This window comes from Leopardus geoffroyi, chromosome C2, assembly GCF_018350155.1.
Source record: "Leopardus geoffroyi isolate Oge1 chromosome C2, O.geoffroyi_Oge1_pat1.0, whole genome shotgun sequence".
Lineage (NCBI taxonomy): Eukaryota > Metazoa > Chordata > Mammalia > Carnivora > Felidae > Leopardus > Leopardus geoffroyi.
In genome coordinates, this window is record NC_059333.1 from 138,353,761 (window position 1) to 138,371,067 (window position 17,307).

The window sequence follows — 17,307 nt, forward strand, 5'->3', positions numbered from 1 at the left end:
GGGAGTTCGAGCAACTGCCTCACTCAAGGTCCTGAAACTCAAGGGTTAAAGATCTTGTGATTCAAACCGAGTCTGTATTCCGTGAAGATGGATATAATCACTGCCATCAATTGACGAGTTATGCATAAAGCGATAGTGACAAACAAGGCCACAACCCATCACAGGTCCCTGAAATTACTGATGTAGTACCAAACCTCTAGCGATGAAAGAACAGGTGGCCCTCGCCCTGTAGGCTGCGGCTCTAAATCTTCCCAATGGACTGAGGAATAAGCACTTCACCATTTAACAGGAGCAGAGGAAGTCACTTTATCACCGGCCTGTCGCATGAATTGCTGACATAAGAAACTTTTCCCTACCTAGAAAACCACAAGCACCGAGCGATTGCTTATCAGTTGGAAAATGCCTATTTCTCCTCCCACCACCCCTCCGCCGACCACTGACAGTCTCATATCTGGAAATCAAAGCCAGTTCTCTTCCAGGAACATTTTAGTGCTCTAAGCATTTGAACTCCAGTCATCTTGCACTAATCCTAAGCAGCAAACCTTTTGCGAATCTGTCAATGGCATATAAATTTATTTATAACTATTGCTGTGCATCTATTATCCATCTATATGACTCAAAATGCCAACTGTCTGATACCTGAACAGCAGTTCACTGGATATCATTTTTGAAAAATGTTAGGTCAAACCCACATCTATTACAGAAGATCTTGCGGCTTAGGATTAGAAAGAGAGAAAGAGAAAACCCAGAATCAACCTGTCAGTTACTAAGTCAAGCTACAAATTGCTCCTAGAATTAATTTCTACCTATATTTAAAAAAATAACTTAGTGACTCTGTATGCTTAATGCCTTATTGGAAAGAAGAATCGGCCAAAAGGATAGAACACATTGGCAGGGGCCAATTAACATGCGATCATCTAATTGATGAAGAAAGATAAAGGAAGAATTGGACATTTAGCGATCCTTGCCACAGATATGTAATTTGTGATTTTGGAAAGACACCAAGTTTGATAAACATGACCATTTTGATGCCAGTATCAAATACAAGAAGGAAAGAAAATTAACTCTAAATCCTGCTGTGAATCTGTTGCTTTGCTTACAACACTCCCTTTAAGCCTCAGTGACATCTTGCACAGTAGTGTTATCATCTTCATTGCACGAGAATCTGAGATTCATAGAAGTTAAACAAACTGGCTCAAAGTCATACAACAAATATGTGCTGAGACCGGATCAGCCTGATCCAAGGTCCCTTTGTCTTTCCATTTCATGAATCTGGCGCAGACAGTAACCTGGAAAATAACTCCTTTCTCATCTGAACTTGCATTTTGTGGACGAGGTGCAAAGCTGAAATGATGGTCTTGGTGATTTATCAAGGGATCATGCAAAGATTCGAACAGATTGCCACATCAACACTGTAGAATGTTTACTGTAGCAGGCTTAAAATAATCCTCCCTCCCCTGCCCCTCTCCAAGCTCAACAAAAGGTAGTTTAGCTCTCTTACACAAAGAAACTGGAACTAAGCTCAAACTCCCTCAGCAACAAATCACTCACATGCTGACCTGAGAAGGAGAGCTGGAGCACTGCTTTTACACCCGCCACTCAGTCGGATAAGCACAGCTGGGCTGAGGAGACCTCTTTTCCTAAATTCTGTTGCCAAGCTGAATTTTATGATCTTCACTGGCAGATGATCAAATACAAACTCTTAACTTACAGCCAAGTTATCTTACAGCAGCTGTTGGCAGAACTAATTTAGAATGCAAATCTAGCCCTTAATCTATGGGAAAACTGTTGCAGTGATGGATGGCTTTTGAAGCAATAGTTCATGAAAGACACCCCTGATGCCTTCTAGTATTATGGAAGGAGAAATATTTAGCTGCCATTTGTGTTTATTTGTTTTCTTTTGAGCAATTGCCTCCATAGGGCGAATTAGAGCCTCATGGAAAGAAGTCCAGGTGTTTAAATCTTCCTCAACTCTCTTTTCCACATAAATAAAATTGAGATCACAAGACAGATGTGTAGAATGAGTTTCAGATAATGTCTTCTTAGGACCTCGGACTCTTTCATTTTAGGCTAAGTCATCCAGAGAACAAGGCAATGGGGATGTAACAATTTGCCTAGATTTTTACGCGATGGCAAGAAAGTAGGAAGTTCAGCACCCATCACTCTGCCTCTAAAGAATCCGGTTACTCTAGGTATGAATTATCAAATAAAGTTGATAATATTTTTTTTTCTTTTTGTTCATTTAACTGCTGGTGAACAGTAACCCTGTAGAACACCTAACACTTAAGAGTTCCCTGAATCATTCCACAGCTGTGATCCTCATCTTTTCCATGGCACAAAATCTTAGAAAATATTCACTCCCGGTTATTAGGAAGTGTCATAGTATTCTATTGAGTTACTGAAGAAACCTGGGCTTCTGTAATATCTATGAAGATCTCATCTTATGGCAGCTGTCAAGAGTTGGGGCAATAGAAAAATGTATGTCTCTATCTGTTCCTGTTTTGTTAGGCACAGAGAATAATTATTGTGGAACTTCAAGTCAACTCAAAGAATTGGTAGAATAAGAATAAAGGGAAAGTGCTCTAATGGGTAAAGAATTCGAAAAGGGAAGATACATCCACTTTGGGTTTTTTATTGTTGTTCTTTCAGCTTGGATTTGTATAGAGAGGAGAAAAGTTTGTAGTCTAAGTAATTTAACTTTGAAGATTAGGCTAGAAACTCTCTTTAACCCATGATGTACCTCTAACTAGTCACTTCCACATATGCTCACTGCTCCACATGAGCCGACACGCACAAAGGGAAAAGCAAAGTGGTGCCACTGTTCATGTCTATTTGTGATCCCGCTTTGCCCTGACCAGATGCCACTGCTTGTCACCCGCTAGTTTTCTGAGATACATAGTTGTCTATATTCCTGATAAACATGAGTCTGTGGGAGATTGGGGCTTCTGTTGGGATTCGGAAAATACCCTGAAATCACTGGGTCTATTTTGGAGGCAGATCTAACATAATTTGCATAGATTGAACACAGGGTGTGATTCCAACATTTTTACCAGATGAACCAAAAATGGGGAGCTGGAGCTGGATCTATTACAGTTAAATATTCCCATATGTCCTCTAAGATGAGGTGCTGCTTGAGCCCTTGATCATCCTAACTCTTCCTGGGGATAAAACAGTGACAACTTATCTGGAAACAAAGCTCACTTCATTTTCATTTACCGTTCCCCTAACCTAACTAACATGTGGGTATTTACATCACTGACCATTCATCTTATTTGTGGATGCATTACATGATGGAAGGCCCTAACAATGTGTTTGGTATTAAGTTACCAAGCAAAGCCTGGATCCACTGTGAAGCCATCTAATGTCCTTGGACAGACCAAGTATTTTGAAGTCAGAAAATGAAGCAAGCTCACAGGAGGGAGACCATATTTGTTCACTAAGGGTGAATGAACTAGGGCAAAGGGAGCTTCTTCCATCTCCCCTAAGAATGTCTCTGTTCCTTGTCATGGGACTTCCCTGGTTTGAGTATGAAAGAAGAGGAAATTGGGGGAGGGCTGACATATCATAAAGCTTAGGTGAAATGAAGCTTCGACATCGATCTGTCTATCTATCTATCATCTATCTACCTCAGGGGAGCATCCTGATATTTACTTAGCCATTAACTTATACACTCAATAAATATTTATTAAGCACTACATATCAAGCACTGCTTAAGTACTTGATAAAACAGTGAATCAAACAGACAAACAGTCTTTGTCCCAAGAGAGCTTATATTCTAATTGGCAGTGGACAATAAACATAATAAATAAGTAAATCATGAAGTATATTAGGATGTAATTAGTTCTTAGGGGAAAAACCATCAGGTAAGGAGAGGAGGAACGACAGGGGCTGAAATCCTAAACACAGTGGTTGCATCATGAGATGATAATATTTGAATAAAGCTTTAAAAAATGTAGAAATCTGAGGAAAGGGAATTCCAGGCAGAGAGAGAGAGAGAGTCCATGCAAAGACATAGAGGTAGGAATGAGCCAGGTGTATTCTAGGTATAGTAAGAGCTGGGTTAGAACGAAGTTGAGGTAAGTGAGGTATTTGCATCAGGAGAAAAACTTAAGGGGATACTAAACAATTCAGGGATCAAGATGAATAATATTTTCATATTATTTTAAAAAAATTAAGTATTTAATATTTAAAAAAATTAAAACCAAAACAAACAAAACCTATTGTGGACAAAGTATCCAAATTAAGTAAGACAGGATCTGACCCCGTACTTGTACAACCCTGCCTCACTCGCCTGGTTCCAGTAAAAATTTATCTACAAAAATGGGTGGACAGCATAAAGACCACAGTCTGCCAATTTTACCTCTTTACTATTGCATTTAATATTCATTCTGATTACTCACTTTTTTAGCAACCCTTATTAAATTTTGTGTCTGAGTGCCTCAATTGCCTTACTCCAGTCCCGGCCCTGCAAAAGGGGCCAATGTGTTTGCAGAAGAGCACCTGAGGGGGTGATGGGAGGAGAAGAGGTCAGAAAGGCTCCCGAAGTCCATATTTCATAGGGTTGGAGAGCCAGTCTAAGGATTTTGCCTTTTAATGTAAGGGGAACGTACCACATTGGAGGATTTTAAACAGAAAAGCCATCTGGTTTCAACTTACCAAGTTAAAAATGTTGAGTAAAAGGAGTAGAAGCTAAGAGAATAATTAAGAGGATGTTTGTAATCATCTAAATGATAGTTGACGGATGGTGGCTTGGACCAGTGTGGTAGCAAGAAGGTGGTGGAGAGGTCAGATTCTGGATATATTTGGGAGGTAGAACTAACATAATTTGTGTAACATTGAACATAGGGTGCGAGATAGTAAGAAAGGGTGATTTCAGTATTTTTACCAGATGAAACAAAAACACGGAGCTGCCATTATCAGGGAAATGCAGAAGGGAATGGGCTTATAGTTATGAACATTTTCAATCTGAGTTATCTCTTAGCTAACCAAGTGAAAATACTAACTAAGCCATTGATATTCAAATATGAAGTTGAGGAAGAGATTTCAGCTGAAGAAACAAATATGGGTGCCATTTTGAAATCAACATAATTAACTTATTCCTCTCCTCCACCTCCAGACACTGAAGTCATTCTCCTGTAAACCAGAATTGAGAAACTTTTTATAGAGAATACATCTCTTCATGAGATAGAACTACATTAGGGCCTACTCTTTCAAGGTTCTTCAGCGACACAGTGGTTTGTTTAAAAACAACAAAACCCCCACACTGATTTCTATACCTTTGGTGGAAATACCTTTGATACAATCTCTGTTTTCACTGAGCTTTTAATTCTCAGCATTTTTTTTTTTAATTTAAAGATTGACAACATGTTTCAAATTAGAGATTACATGGTAAAATTTTAGTAACTGGATCCCACCCCAAATGTCTCACTTTCCAAAATCTGCATTAAATTTTCTGCCAACATGAAATGTGCCAACGAACTACAATGTAACTAAACATATCCACCCGGAAAACACTAGACGAAAAGAAGGAGAAAACTCTCCTTGAGTTATTCAAAATAAAGGTGTGTCCTTTCATATCAGCCTCCAATAAATTGTAATGAATTTTTTCAGACAATCTGAGTGTTTTATGAATATATAAACACAGCCCCTTCTTTGGGGCTGATGTTCAAAGTTTGGCATTAGGTTATACGCTGTGGCTACTATTTAAAAGTAAAAAAAAGTCATATGGCAGACTAAGATGCCAAGTTCTTTGTGGCAAACCATTTGACTAGCCTCTCTGGGCTAAGAAGAGATGAACTATTCTGACCTACTCTTCATTATAACATCCAGTCTGCTGACTGCTAATAAAGAGCCACAACAGTGGGTGCATACATTCTCGTTAATTGTTAAACCTGCATAATGACATAGCATCTCTCGCCCGAAGCGATCAGCTCCTATCCTGGTAAGAGAGCCAAGACAACAGATCTATCAGTGAACCAGCTTGAGCTGTTAGCTCAGCCTTTAAAAACCAAACCCCATTTAGTGTTGTGTGGTTTATATGCTTCTGCATGGATCGCTTTCTTGTTAAGGGATGCCATTTGCCCTCATTTTGTTTTGGGGATTAAAGTAAGAACTAATAATACCCGAATATCGGTATCAAAAGAAAGCATCAGTCTCTCCCCTACTGTTGTCCTATTACACACAAAAAATGGAAATATATCATTATCATGGGAAGTCCAGCCACACAGGAAACTTTAGGTTTTTCTAATTCATCCTTTTTAAGGGAAAGGCATGAAATCTAATCAAATCCGCATTATTTTGTAAGTTCATATTCCATTCAGTTTTCTTTATACTTTGCACTCTAAACGTTAAAATATCTCTTACGCTTCTCTAAATTATTGTTCTGGATTTTATAAAGTAATAAAACACAACAAAATGCAATAAAAAAAGAAAAATTATCTTTGTGGGATGCACCGAGGACATATTAAATGTTTATTTAATCATACATTTATTTTAAATACTTTATGAAATCAATAAATATTTTACCATGATAATGTTCTATCATTGCTGTAGTACTTATCTGAACATGCTCCTGTTTTAAGAAATAGAAGTTGGCTTAGAGAAATAAGAAATAATTTTACTTCGCATAACATATATTGCAGACACAGCAAAGAGTAATGCTGAGTTTGAGCAATTGATTTTAAAACATTTACTTCTCAATGTCTTTTTAAACCATGAAGATAGCTACTTAGTGTTACTTAAAATAAGATGAAAATTAAAGATAAATATTCCCTAGCCCAAGCCAAAACATAAAACAAAAAACCTAACTTAGGAAACCATTAAAAATCAACAAAATTAGACTTGCAAACATTCTACTAAAACATATGCTAAACTGTTTTTTTACAGAAGTCCTGAATATTCATTGAATTATGATTCGCGGGATTTTAATTTCTACAATGACTGCATTAAGAACGGAAAAAAAGTTGATATGAAAGTAAGGAAACAATAGATCATAAGCTACTATTTGAATTAAGAAAGCCAAAGCATGAACATAATAACCATATCGCACAAATGATCGAGCAAACCTTGAGAGCTATTTCAGGAGAATATTTCATGGGAGAAAGCAGAGTTAAAGTTAGACATGACAACTCAATGAGACCCAAATGTAAATGATAAAACCGTCGACAAAAGCCTTGAAGGGAAAGCTTTCCCCATCGAGGGATGATTTGTACTGGCCTCCAGGTGTAATATCATGTGCACTGATGAGCTGATCAACAGAACAGAACTTCTACCCAGCTGTAATCAAGAGTGATTGATGGTTGGGACAAAAAAGTTGATTATCATGACAAGTTCGCTGATGCAGAGAAAATAAGCCCTGCCTGGGAAATGGATAAAAAACCTGTTAAGAGACTACCTTCTGAAACCTTATTTATAAAGGCATCTGAGAGAAGGTGTAAGTTGTACAGACCGATCTGATATCCCGATAAACCTGGTAAGAATAAATTTTCCCTACCTCCACCTCCACAGATTTCCTATGGAAGGAATTTAAAAGCTCATTTAGGCCCAATAAACAGTAAACCACATACGCTCAATGTTACCTGGGCAGTTCTTAAAAGTTCTCTCTCTGCTTCTCAAAGTATTACTGAAACATGACAGGTGGACGCAGAAAATTAAACTTGCATAGCACACCAGGCCTCCGTTTACCCTCCGCAGCTCCCTCCTCACAAGGAATAAGCTCCCCAAATGACTGCAACCTTTACCACTATCACATTCAATTAACATCAAAACATAGATTTGGACTGAGACAACAGATCCCAGAGGCAGTATTTAGCATCTGCAATGAGGTTTGGCAGGCTTGAAAAAGGTGAATCTGGGCCAGAATGGTGGGTGTACAACAGTGTTCTAAAACAGTGGCTAGATTATACAGAGATCTAGAGAGTACGAAGGAAGGCATCCATGTTTTTCAAGTTCTGGTTCTAAGGTCATATAAGAAATTCTAGCACCATAATCCTAATGCAGTGTGTAATTTATAGCATGCCTGGTACAATTTCAATCTCCTGAAGCTCACAGTAAAATCAAATGGCCACTTTTAAACTGGTCATCATAAGAAACTTACTGTGAAGGAGATAAAATGAATGGATATGTTCATCTCATCTATAAGGAAACTTTGGCCCTGTGGACCCTTGAAAAAGGTACAATTACTCTAGTTAATTAATACAGATAACAGGAGTCAGTGAAACAGACAACAGATAGCAACTGTTAAGAAAGCCAGGATACAAAGGGCTACAAAACCCAAAATGACAAAAGAATAGACACTAACATAAACTACCTTTTTCTTAAATTCCTTTGCTCTTCTGCCCAGAAACAAATCCCTCTACTGTCCTAGTTTCCAGGGTCATGGCAAAACTGATGGCTTATTAAATGCTGAATAAACTAAAATGAAATATAACAAAAAGGACAAGGGATCTGACAAATACTGACCATAATATATGGAAAGGGATGAACAAATTTCATTTCTGAGACTTTCAATTATTGGTGATCATTAACCCAGTTTCTACATTTAGTTTCCCCAAGTACTGTTAGTGCCCCGTAATAGATTAAGAAGTGCATATACTTGCAAAAAGAGATATAAAATGACTGGTGACATTTAGAGTAGATACGCATATCAAGCAATTTCTGGGCAACCAGGTTACATCAAGGATTTTCTATTCCATGGCCAACAAAGGCATCATTAGCCAGTGATGAAGTTACCGGTGTACCCTGAAATCTTCAGGGTATAATCATAATGTTAAAGCTGGGAGTTTTTGAATATACTTTTTTTCCCAAATAACCTAAAAATCAGAGATTGCTACAAGGCAAGGTTTCAAAGTTATGAGAACCAGTTTCAAGGCTGTGCTCAAGTCTAGTCCCATGTATTTATCTCCCTTTAAAGTCAAGTGAACTTTCCTTTTTCGGTTATAAAGAACAGTTGCTTAGGATATGAATCCTGTATTGCAAAGGGATCAGGCACTGGGGAAAAGGCAACCTAAACTTCTATGTTTTATCAAAATGTAGCAATTATTCTAAATGTCCTCAATGAAGCTGAAGCGTAGACCATCCTGGAGCCTCCTGTTTCTACCTTAATTTTCTTTTTTTATTTATTTTTTTTTTATTTAAAAAAAAAATTTTTTTTTTCAACGTTTATTTATTTTTGGGACAGAGAGAGACAGAGCATGAACGGGGGAGGGGCAGAGAGAGAGGGAGACACAGAATCGGAAACAGGCTCCAGGCTCTGAGCCATCAGCCCAGAGCCCGATGCGGGGCTCGAACTCACGGACCGCGAGATCGTGACCTGGCTGAAGTCGGACGCTTAACCGACTGCGCCACCCAGGCGCCCCCCTCTACCTTAATTTTCTTACGATAGCAATAAAGAAAAATGTTTCTAGTCTTGAGCATTGCATTCAATTATTTGTTAAAAATTCATCGAGTGATAGCTAAGACTTGTAGAGCTTTCCTTACGTTAATAGGCTTCCCTGCTTCATCTTTGGGGCACACACGGACAACTGTCAGTTCGTTTAATTGGAAACACACCTCTTGCGTCGCCACATTCTACCTTCCCCATATTCTGCCCTTTTATGCTTCGCTCATGTTTAGTCCTCTTCTGAAAACTCTGCCTTCAATAGGTGTCGTTGGATGGAACAGACTCTCAGCACAGATTCTCACGTGCTCCTTCAATATTCGGTACAATCACATTGCCCCTCAAGTGGGACTCAGTTTGGAAATGTGTTTCCACATTCCAGCAATCTGTACTTCTCACAAGCTAGCAATGAGTGTGTCCACCTTGATTAGCTTCTGTAGTGGGTGTAGAACTTATGTGACCAATTGCCTCAGTTGCAAACTGTCAGCTGATGCCGGTGCAAATCCCAAAATAAATTTCCCTTGGGGCATGTCACCTGGTATGACAAATAAAAGCACTATGCTGGGACGTAAGGGCTGTTTCCAGCCCCACCAGCTATTTCAACAGCTTAGAAATGTTGGACAAGCCAACTCGTATTCTGACCTGTGATTTTGCCATCTCGACAATCTCTAAAACGGACAGAATGACTTCTTAGACATCTTGAAGTCCTAACACACAGCAATTCTTTGAGGTGCTCACAGTCCTCTATAGAAATACAAATATTGCTTCGATTACCAAAGGTATGTAACACATCTACTCATACCTTTAAAAAATTTTTTTTAATGTTTATTTTTAAGAGACAGAGCATGAGCATGAGCGGGAGAGGGACAGAGAAGGAGACACAGAATCCAAAGCAGGCTCCAGGCTCTGAGCTGTCAGCACAGAGCCCAACACGGCGCTTAAACCCAGGAAGTGCAGGATCATGACCTGAGCCAAAGTCAATGCTTAACGGACTGAGCCACCCAAGCGTCCCAACATCTACTCAAATCTTAAATCAACTTCTCTTTCTAGAGACAATGCTCAAGTTTGCCATGTCTAGGAGAATCTGATACAATAGTGAATTTTATTATTTTGTTTTTCTTTGTTTATAAAGGGAAAAAAATAACTAGAATAACTAGAGAAATAGGGACTCTTTTACAAAGAGTTCTCTTTTCTCAGTCCCATACCCTTCATTCCATCCACAGATGAAACTCTGGAATATCAAAGCCTGATTCAGAGAGTCCCAAAATATCCCAATGTTGAAGTTTTATTTTTAAAAGCCTGCCAAAGAGGCACGATGCTTAACTAGGTGCCTGTGCTCTTGACTGGCTCATTTTCTCCTGAAATCTCTAACAGCCAGACCCAATATTTTTTGCCTGGTCCTTCTGTTCCAAGTTTTGTTTTCTGAGAATTCCTGACAGATCTGTGGGCTCCATTCAGGAAGTACAAGCTGGTGAGGCTGAGCGATGAAATGGGGCCCAAATGCACACTCAGAGCACAAGCCTTTCAAAAGAGATGTCCCAGGCGCTCGTTTCGAATGCAGCCAAACCTACAGTTCATCACCACATGCCCCAGAGCCAGTCTCTCACACGACGGTGACGCGACAGTGAAACTAAACCTCATCAGGCCCCGGATGTGTCTCCTCTTATAGAAGCTGAATGGCCCTGTCACAGAAGTACTTTTGAAGAAGAAAAAGCACCCAGTAGGAAGGCCACAGTGCTCAGCCCAAACCTCTAAATAGCTCTGTGAGTCCTGAAGACTAACAGGAGACACTGTCTTATGAAAGAGACGTTTCAAAGCTGCCTGCAATTTAATTTCTAAGTGGGTCCCCCAGAAAATCCTTTGGGACTTAGCAGCAGCAGCAACAGACTTTAAAGAGGTTGAGAACTGCTAATAAAGCAGCTTTGTCACTGACAAGTTGACCCTGTGGTTTTTAAAAGGTAAAAGGTAAAGATTTATGAGGAGTGAGAACCTCAAATCAACACAAAAATACACTAAACCCAGGCACTTTCAATGGGGTAGAGCCCTTTAAGTACTTTCCTTGAAGATAGATCTTTTCAAACTTCAGTATTTCTTAAGAAATAATTTAACAGGGGTGCCTGTGTGGCTCAGTCGGTTAAGCATCCGACTTCGGCTCAGGTCATGATCTCACAGGCTCAGGTCATGATCTCACAATCTGTGAGTTCGAGCCCCGTGTCAGGCTCTGTGCTGACAGGTCAGAGCCTGGAGCCTGCTTGGGATTCTGAGTCTCCCTCTCTCTCTGACCCTCCCCTGCTCATGCTCTGTCTCTCTCTGTCTCAAAAATAAATAAAAACACTTAAAAAATAAAAAAAAAGTAATTTAACATTCAGAGAATAAAATAATGATAACCACATTATTCATCCCATAACACAAAAATGAAGTTTCCATTTCATTTGCTATACAGTTTATAATCTGATTGCCTACACGTTCTATTTTATAATTCTTACAACATGGCTAGAAGGGATGCCTATTAATTTTAAATAAGATGATAATGGGTCCTGTAAGTTCAACAAAGAGCCCCAGGACATGTAGCCAACAAAAAAGAAAAAAAAAAGGGCAGATCTAGACAAGAGGTTATCTAAATTCTGATCCGATGATTTTCCTACCATCACATCAGCTTCTCTGCTGCATGCTGTACCCCCATGCATACAATTTTATTAACCCTTCTCCTAGGACATGCAATAAAATGCTGAAATCTGAATGAGGCAACAATATCTATGAACTCTGCTGGGCATGTTTTGAGACTGGAGACACTGCCAGAAATAGGCAAGAAATATTCACGAAATTGCATCAAAGGCCTTCAAAACGGAATTTATAATTTAGGACAAAGTATGTGATTTAAAAGCCATAATAAGATAGTCCATGCAACAATTCCTTTTTCCTTTATAAACTTTAAGCATGCTCATAAAGGAAATTTGGAAAATAAAAGTAGAAAGAGGAGTAGTTCTTCAACTCCAGTACAACCACTATTAGTTTTTTTTTCTCTCCCTCTAAGCAGTATTTCCTTTTAATATCAACCCCCATAAATAATACAGATATAAATATTTAAAAGGTGTTTCTTAAGATATGATGTTACAAATGTTTAATCATCTAATTTGGTCATTTGATAGGAAAAAAAATGCTCCTTTTAGCAACTTCATCATTATATTGCCTCATTTGGCAATATAACAGAAGTTAACATGAAGATATAAATTAAATTCAGATGTATTGCTTAACTCCACTACATTTCTGGGATCCAAAATGTAGAAAAATAATAATGATTTCTATCTTATAATACTGTTGAAAAATATATCAATTATATTGGTCATAATCCCAAGGTTCCCCTTTGAAGGGGTCCAAGAGCTCCAAGGTGGTTTTCCCCTCTGACTTACAAAACAGCCCCTTGACATAATTGATGCTTGACAGTCCTGAGTCATAAATGACATGTTGCTACTACATTATCTCTCAGTAATTTGCATCTACATTGAAATTTTCACCGTGTTTATGATTAAATTGTGTGACTGAATATGGGTGATGCCATTTGAGTGTACTCACAAGCACTTGTGGGCAAGGCCTCACCCAGGCGTAGATGACCTCTACAACAGCTGTCACATCCAGTTAGTTCCAAGAAGGAAGGAGCCCCTATGGCTTCTCTCTGGGAACATGCAGATCTCCAGCCACACCATTACCATAGGATTGGCTGGAGACTTTGGATGGACCTGCTACTCTGCCTGGACCAGACAGAGCAGAAACAGTGGATGAGTGTGGACGCTGACTTTGTGTGGCCAGTGACTGGCCAGGTGGCCCTTGTATGTGTCCTATATTCTCTGCATCTCAGTTTCCACATGGGAAATCAGCAAACATTTTCTTCTGTCTCTAACATATTATGAAACATTAGTGTCAGGAGGTTAATCGTAGTGACTCTTAGATGCTACAACCTAATCATTCTTTAGTTTGGGGCCTGAGACCTTACTTTCCACTCTTATACATAGTCATCAAGTAATCATTCTGTATCTCGCTAAATAACCTTGTGTCCATACTGGTCCCGCTATAAGTTGTCTTTCAAAGGTACACTTAATAGCTTGCCCAGGTCAATGGCAATTTATGCTTATTTGAAGATGCTGATAAAATAACTGGACAATTTATAATCTTTTGGTCTTTAACTGGGAACTTTTTGCATAACCTCTATGTGTGTTTCATGTAAATGTCAAGAAAAGTTTTTTTCAAAGAAAAAGCCTACGCCAGAAGAAAGCAATCTCATTTAAAGTACATACAGTATGATATGTCATTTAAAAAGATATCTCCAGGGCCAAAAATAGAAAATGTACTGTACAGGAAACAGCAATAGCATAAAACCAAACTCCGCAGTTTATAATATGAAGGGTTAAAAGATAAATAAAAGCATAGAGGGAAAGGAAATTGAATTTTCATGATGCGGAGATGAAAAGAAATACAAGCTATTATTTTCATTGGAAAGGGAAGAAGCTTTGAAATGTAAAAAGGTTCATAAGGCAAAAACACTTTCCTATGTGATTAAGGATGCAACCAAGCATACAAGTAAATTACAGTGTTACTTTTTCAGAATAATTCTACGTTTAATAATGGAAATAGGACAATAAATTCCAGATTTACCTGGAAGGAGTAGATGCAGTTGTAACGGGATTATAAAGCCTTTTTCCTGGGATTAATATGGTCAAATGTGACATGTATCTATATCTATCTAGAAAACATTTGTATTTTCTCTTAATTTAGAGATTATTTTCTTATATGTGGATGAATGGATGATAAATACAATTGATCTTGGCATTCAGTATTGAATGTTTTATAAAACTGCTATTTATGGACATGACCAGTCAATAGTAAACAAATCTCATATTTCCTGCACATTAGTTTCCCTTATTGACATAATAATGCTACAGAGACATTTTTAAGTCTCTAAGAGAGTTTCCACTCCTGTATTTCAACTTTGCAATAATTATATTTTGTTTGTAAATCATAGGTAAAATGTTGCTATGTCATTTATAAGGTCAACAACATTGGGTCTTCCTGTTTTTATTAATCTGCAATTTTAAAAATTAACAGTGTATAGAGAATTTATATTTAAGGTTCAAGATAAAAATGTAAAAGCAATGAATTCACATGTGTCCAGTTTATATACAGCAACAAAAGTATACTGGGTAATTACCTGATAAATTCAAGTGGCCATAAAATTCAGTTCAAATCTAAGCCAAACATCTGAATGAGTATCCATGCTAGGCAGAATAATGGTATTTAAGTCCTAATCCCTGGAAACTATGAATACGTTTTATTATATGACAAAGGGGGATTAAGTTAGCAGATGGAATTAGGTTGCTAATCAGCTGATTTTGTAACAGAGAAATTATCCTGGATTATCCAGATGAATTCATTGTGTTCATCAGGGTCCTTAAACATGAAGAAGCAGTCAGATAAGTGAAGGTCAGAGTCATTCAGTGTGAGAAAGATTCATCTGGTCATTGCTTGCTCTAAAGATGGAAGGGAGTCATGAGCAAAGGAAACAGGGTGACCTCTAGAATCTGGAAAAGAAAGGCAAGGAACTGAATTCTCCCCTGGAGCCTCTAGAAAGAACATAACCCTGCCAACACCTTGCTTATAGCACAGTGAGGCCCATTTCTGACTTCCCATCCAGAACTGTAAAATCACGCATTTATGTTTTAAACCACTGTTTGCCATGGTTTGTTACAGCAGCAATAGAAGATAAATGCAGTAACCATCTAGTGAATGGTCAAGTCTGCAATTGTGTGATTATGGCCCAGACTGATTAGTCTAACTTCTCCAAATACCTTGGCCATTTTCCTTGGACCACATGTCATGTACATACCTGAAAACAAAACTGTGAGAATGAGAAGCAACTGTCCCCAATAAATACATACTGATTTCTGTATCACCTTGAAACTTCATTAGCAAAATAAATTGCTATTCTCTCATCAAGAAAATAAAACGAGATTACATTTTATAAAACAAGATGACATTTTATAAGAAGAAACTATTATGTTAATCTTAATGCATACCCAGTAGTAATTCTAAAGACTCCAAATATGACTTTGATAGCCATCTACAGAATTAGGAACACTCAAAACAGAAACAAAAACAAAAACAAAAACAACAAAAAAAGGAACATTTGTCTTTAAGTTGTGAGTGACCCATAGCTGGAGAGAACCAACTAAAGACCGAGCCTGGATGTGGCAGATAGTTTTCTTAAATTTAGTAGGAGATTGGGTTCAACGAGCTTGAAGTGTCTTTCTGATTCCCAGTTTACAGGAAGTTTACTTAACACAGAGGAAAATATTGACAGTGAAATTGTTGGCAGGAGGAGATATTGAAATAGCCCCCATTAGATGTAAGAAGCTGACAATATGGCTCCTGGGAGACTTTTATATCATTATCTGATCAGTTCCAAAGTGAAATATCGATACAATTTAAGAAGGAAAGAAATCAAGAAAGAGCCACTTAAAATAGCAATTACAGAACTATATGATTTCTTGTTAAATGTTTAGAAATGATCAAAATTGCAACTTTTGAGTTCAGAACTCTAATTTACAAGTCGAGAGGACTCTTTCTTTCTTTTTTTACAGCAGTTGGAGGAGATTATTATATAACATTTATCAGTTGAAAAGATTTTCTGTTATTAAATTAAACTATGGCAAATGTCTTAAAATTCAAATCCAATCAAAGCGCTCAGTATTTAAAAACAAACAACAAAACAAAACAAAAACCCCTAAACCGCTCTTTAAATAAAATGCCATATGTCTAGTATACCCTTTTTTTATATCTACAAATACCATTCAGGTGCTATGCTGGCAATCTACTCTTTTCTAAGCCAACAGAAGAAATATTCTAAAACTACCTGATGATTTTACTATGAGTTCATAAGATAGTAGCAATCCTTAAACAAAATGAAACATCCTCACAGAAGAAAAAAGATGCTTTATTACTGTCATGTCTATTTTCTGTGCCTGATTACTTTGTATGCTCTTCTCACCATCAGAGACCCTACAGGACCCACTTGCCTAGAAAGATGAAATTTTCGAAAGCCTAACATTCTCCAGAATCCAGATCCATTTGGTCATCTCCACACCGCATGTCAATTTAGGGCAAGAAAATGCCAGCTTAGAGGAGTTACTTTACCATCCTCTGTTTGCCTACAGTATCAAAAAGTATTCTATTCCTAGTCCTTCTAAACCAACATTCCTTCTCTTTTCTGTATCTTTCAGCACCAACTCCACACCAAAGCAGGCAGGCAGTATTTTTCACATTGGCCACAGGCCAAAATTAGCTTCACTTGTGATGAATCCAGAGATTTTCTGACCCTTAGAAAAGGTATGGAAAGTACGAATAATTCTCTGCGAATAATTTGCAAAGCACTGGTCAGGTCTACAAATGTCTCCTTTCTATCGTGTTTTCCACGTAAGTTTTATTCATCAGGGGCTCGAGTGCTTTGAGGTCTTTTAGACTCCCTATTAAAATGCTAATACTTCTGGGGTTATAACTTAAGAGCTCTATCACAAATATCATCAAGGACACAAGAGCTGATCTGGAATTGGGAACCACCAAGGCAGGTAAAAAAATTTACAAAGCAAAATGTTGGCCTTGAGATACAATTTGGGACCTATCTTACTTCAGAGGAATAGTTTATTAAAAGTCTCGTTGGTCCTAAATTTGACTATTCCCCAAAGGGAAGTGTATTACCTAAAGTTAGCATTCCCAAGAGAGTATAAAATACCATTAAAGTGCAAGTACAAAATATTGTATATGTGTGATGTTCCCATAGTAAGCAACCAAAAATAATACAATAAACTCCGAAATTAAAGGACGTAAGGAGTTAAAAATATTATCTTTGAATTTTGACATGCTCAGTTACTGAAGAAAAATGT

The 17,307-nt window shown here is 37.9% G+C and overlaps 1 protein-coding gene across 6 annotated transcripts in view; it reads right to left on the reverse strand.

The window, feature by feature from the left end:
- Nucleotides 1-17,307, reverse strand: part of ZNF385D (zinc finger protein 385D) — an 896,556-nt gene that overhangs the window by 102,833 nt on the left and 776,416 nt on the right. The window lies entirely within an intron of this gene.